The sequence below is a fragment of the Carettochelys insculpta genome, chromosome 1 (genome assembly GCF_033958435.1).
Source record: "Carettochelys insculpta isolate YL-2023 chromosome 1, ASM3395843v1, whole genome shotgun sequence".
NCBI lineage: Eukaryota > Metazoa > Chordata > Testudines > Carettochelyidae > Carettochelys > Carettochelys insculpta.
Window position 1 is genome coordinate 67,220,618 of NC_134137.1, and position 4,604 is coordinate 67,225,221.

The following is a 4,604-nucleotide window of genomic DNA, read 5'->3' on the forward strand; positions in this document are numbered from 1 at the left end:
TTAGCCTGGTGACACTGGCACACTAACCCCATCTGCCCAGGATTGCTTCATTTTAACTTCTACACTAACGAAACATTTTGCTTTTGGAGACCACACACACTAACCATTGCAAGGGTTTGGCCAGAGGTAAGGACCAACCTATGGCTGGGACACAGGTTGGTAGAGTATAAGATTATCTGCCTAAAATCACACACTTAACCCCACATTAATAAAGAAACAAGTAACATCATCATTTCCATAAAGGCCAATTGCCCAGTTACTCACTGGTGCCAGGTACCATAAGTCCTGGAGGCCCAAAGGTGAATATGGGAGGAGACGTGATGTTGTATTGGCCCTCCCTTTGAGAAAAATGATACCCTCAAACTCTGTTGTAACCCTATCAGGGGAACAATAGCCACAGTTAATGCAACCAGCATCCACATCACCATCCCAGAGAGAGAGGTTTCATTGAAATTGCTAGTAGTCTAGGAACTTTGTGAAAGTCTAAGGCTATGGTTACACTAGCGAGTTGTGCCAGCAAAATCCCAGTTTTGTCGACAAAACTAGTGTAGCATTCACACACAAATTGAGATTTGTTACCAGTATCTCAACAAAACCCAGCACATGCTCTGGGGACTTCTCTCGCCAGACAGAGTATCCAGTATAATGAGCAGTCCTGTCTGCTGTGCCTCCAGGTGCCTGTTTTGTTGAGAGAGCAGCCAGGCAGTCTGGCTGCTCTGTCAACACAGCACTGCGCTCTTACAATTGGCTTTTGCGTGTAGCCGCACTCTGTGGATAGAAGTTTTGTCAGGCAATCTCTTCCAACAGTGATTTCTGTAGACAGATTGCTATGTAACCGTAGCCTAATGGTGTAGAGAGATGGGCCCACGCAGGAATGGTAGACCCACAGGGTTACCATATTGGATCCTTCAATAAAAAGGACATCCCTGGGAGGGGCTGTATTTGTATATACTAAAATATTTTATATTAATATACTATATATATAACATATTAGTACAATGTGAGTTGGTAGACACAGATACACTCCCTCTCAGGAGGGTCCTCTATTTATAGGGTAACCCTATATGCCAATGAGTTGGACTGAGGACTTGAGACTCAAGTATTGTGTTTTTATGTTGAGGAATAAAATGCTTTAGGAAGTTAATCATACAGTACCTACGAGGCTTCCTACAAATTTGTGGGGCTTGGTGGGGTGGGGGACAGACATCACCCACATCTCAATAAGAAAACTATTGGCCTGGGGGGTGGCACAGACAGGAAAGGGAATCACAGCAATATTTACAGTTGCTGTTTGTGTTCTGTAAATGTCCATTACCAAGATAATCTGACCCCCACAATGAGCATTACCATTCTGTGGCAGACAGACATTTTTTGATTTTAAATGCTCATCACTATAGTATCTTAGTTAATATCAGTTAAGACTTGCATTGTTTTGGCCATAAGAACCAAACTTTAGTTGGTGTTCCCTCTGCCCTCACTCAGACCCAATTCTTTTATGCTGAGTGGGTATAAGTGCATTCCATCACTTTAGCAGAGAGGCTGCTAATTTATGGGTAAGTGAAAGCAAATTTGAGTCCATTCATCTTTTTTTCCCCCCATCTCCTTCTATAATCACCTCATTCCAGAATTCTGGTAACCCACCAGAAACCATAAAATAAAGAGTCCAGGAAACCAAATGCCAAGAGATATAATCTGTGCCTGGAATAATAATGAAATCTGTGTTTGTGTCATTCCTTAGCATGAGCTGTACAACAGGTTATGTGAACAAGATGGCATACACAAGACTCACACTGGCAAACTCTAAACCAAAAAGGTCCCACCCAGTTGCACCTGCTGGGCATGCACACAGGAGAGGCAGAGCTCAAAAGATAACAGCTCAGTTCATTCAAAGCATCCCAGCCACGCACTGCAAACTCACACAGAGAAGATAAGCCCCCCCCATAAACAACACCCCCCAACATCAAGCCACCTCAGTCCCCTTACCCCAGGGGATGTAAGTGAAAAGGTCGCAACTGATAGAGGAAAACCTTCTGTGGCATGATGGAAGAGGACTACAGGGGCAAGCCAGATGCAGGACGGTAGAGGAACTGAAGCCAGGTTAGGAAGTGGCACAGGGAGCAACAAGGGGGGCGCCCATCCCTCAGCCACATATTTCAATGGTTACTCACAGGATCCTGTGTTGGAACAGGGAGGACATGGGTGCCCCTAACCACAGCCACTCACCACTGGGTGACAGCCCCTGACACTCACACTAGGTGGTGTTGCCAGGTTTGGACTTCAGCCTGATATATGGTGGAGAATGTGGACTTTTAACTCCTGTTAGAAGTTCAGCAGGATAACCATTAACTCAACCCAAGAGGAGCCATGGAAATGGAAATGTTACATGAGCAGAAAGCCAGAAATAGCTACTCTGGGAACTAGCAACACGGCACCATGTGAACCAAGAACACTTGATTGAGCAGATAGTGGCATTCTTGCAGCAGCAGCGGGCATCTAAACAGCATGACCCCTCCACCCTCTGAGGCTGTCCACCCCACCAACTCACCCACAAGTTCATAAAAATGGGTGCCAGAAGCCTTCTTTACCACCTCTGAATGGACAGTCATGGCAGCAGGCTAATCCCAGGAGCTACCCTGACAGCCCCAGAGGTGAGGGGATCTGCACGGGATACCTCTTGGGGCTTGATCCCACAGAAGAGCTAGGCTATGCTAAAGAAAAGGCAGCCCTCCTTGAGTACTTGGACATTGGCCCTGAGACATTTCAAAAGTTCTGAGAGATACCCACCAGTAGCTGCCACTGCTGCAGAGAAGCATCCCTGCTCTAGCCTGGCCCAGCCCACCACTACCAGAGCTGCAACAGGCAGGAAGAAGCACCTCCTACCTGGCCTGGAGCTGCTGTGGTGAGAGCTAGTTGAGCCCCTCCTCACCACCCAGGGGAAGCTAGCCCTGACTCCACCCCTGCCTTGCTTTCCACAGCATGAGTGCCAAAATCTCCCTTCCTCCCACTCCCCATAGGACCTATAGCCTCCGCCTCTCCCACATGGCTGGAGCAGGAAGGGCTTGGAGTTCCTCTACCCCTTGCCAGGTTCAGACTTCAAAATCATCCTGACATGGTCACAAAAATGGAGGGAAAAAAGCCACAAATTCTTTTCTTTACCAAATGTATTTTGTAACAAAATACTAAGGTTCAAATGAAATGTTTATTGTACAGTATAAAATTGCTACTGAATTCAGCTTGGTTTCTTCAGTAAATAAGCCTCTCAGGAAGTATACAAAATGTGTTCGGTACTTTCAAAAAAATCTACTACAGGATTTACAGTTTGCTGTAAGAAAAGAATGCCTGTTCAGTAATTAACATAAATACTCTTGACAGTTTTCTGTCTCCCATTATGTACTCTTCTTAATAATGTCAGCTTTGTAATGTCAATTACCTTCTAGGCTTGAAAGTGATCTGGTGATCAACCTTCTAGTCTACTTATTCATAAGTTTGATTTTCCTGTAATACTGACAAGTTTAACAAATTTTAAGTTAAAAAGAAAATATATTACATTTGCTAATTGCAAATAATCTTTTAGCTGCAATTTTTCCCATTGGGATTAACAAAGTGCATCAGTTAAACATGACTGTACATCAAAAACATTAAATATACAAACAGCAAGAGATTTTAAATATTTTGTATCAAATACTATAGAACAAATATTTACATTTTTGCACAAAACATTACATCTAAAACATAAACTTTAGATATTACAGACTACAAAAATACATTTTTTGCCTCTTAAAAATGTATTTGCAGATTCCAACACAAGGTAACAGGTCAAAGAAATTTAACACTTGAGATTTCTTCATATATATTTGGAGGTGTAATGATTAATTAATCAGACTTGCAATTAGTCTTCCATAACTGCAAGTCAAGTAAGTCAGACCAGATCCCCTAGAAAAACCCTTTCTAAATCATCTGAATGTAGCATCTGATTGGCTACATCAAAGATGTAGTAGAGACGGTGCAGTCAGAGATGAAGGGTCATTCCTGCAAGACTGACCACTCTTGCCCCAATTCAGCAAAACAATCTGCATAGCCCCATTCACTTAAAAGGGGCTAGTTACATACTTAAGTTTACTACATACTCAATTACTTTGCTAAATCAGTGCCAGAGAACTCAAAACCTTGCAAGACTAGGCCCCAAAGGAATGGCTGGGCTGTGTTCTGCCCATCTTGTATTTACACTGAAGTCAAGAGGGTAACAGCACATCAGGACACAATTTAGAACTAGCAGTTCAAAGACTTAACATTGGTCCTGATTCAGATTTCAGTTATGTCAGTGTAAAAGTCAGTGGAACCAATGGAGTTACACAGGTAGGAAACTAGGGTAAAATCAAAATCAGCCCATTGTGTAATTTTATCTCCCCCCGCCCCCTGGGCTCACTATGAAGTAAGGCTAAGGCAAAATTCAACCTGAAGAGCGATATTCTGCCAACAATTACACAGGTGCATGCAACTCGGCCCCAAAATTTCTTCATTCCTAGTAGTCTCTTGACTGAGCTATACAACTGCCAAATTTTCAAAAAGTCCTAATAATACATGTGGACAGGAAATATCAAGGC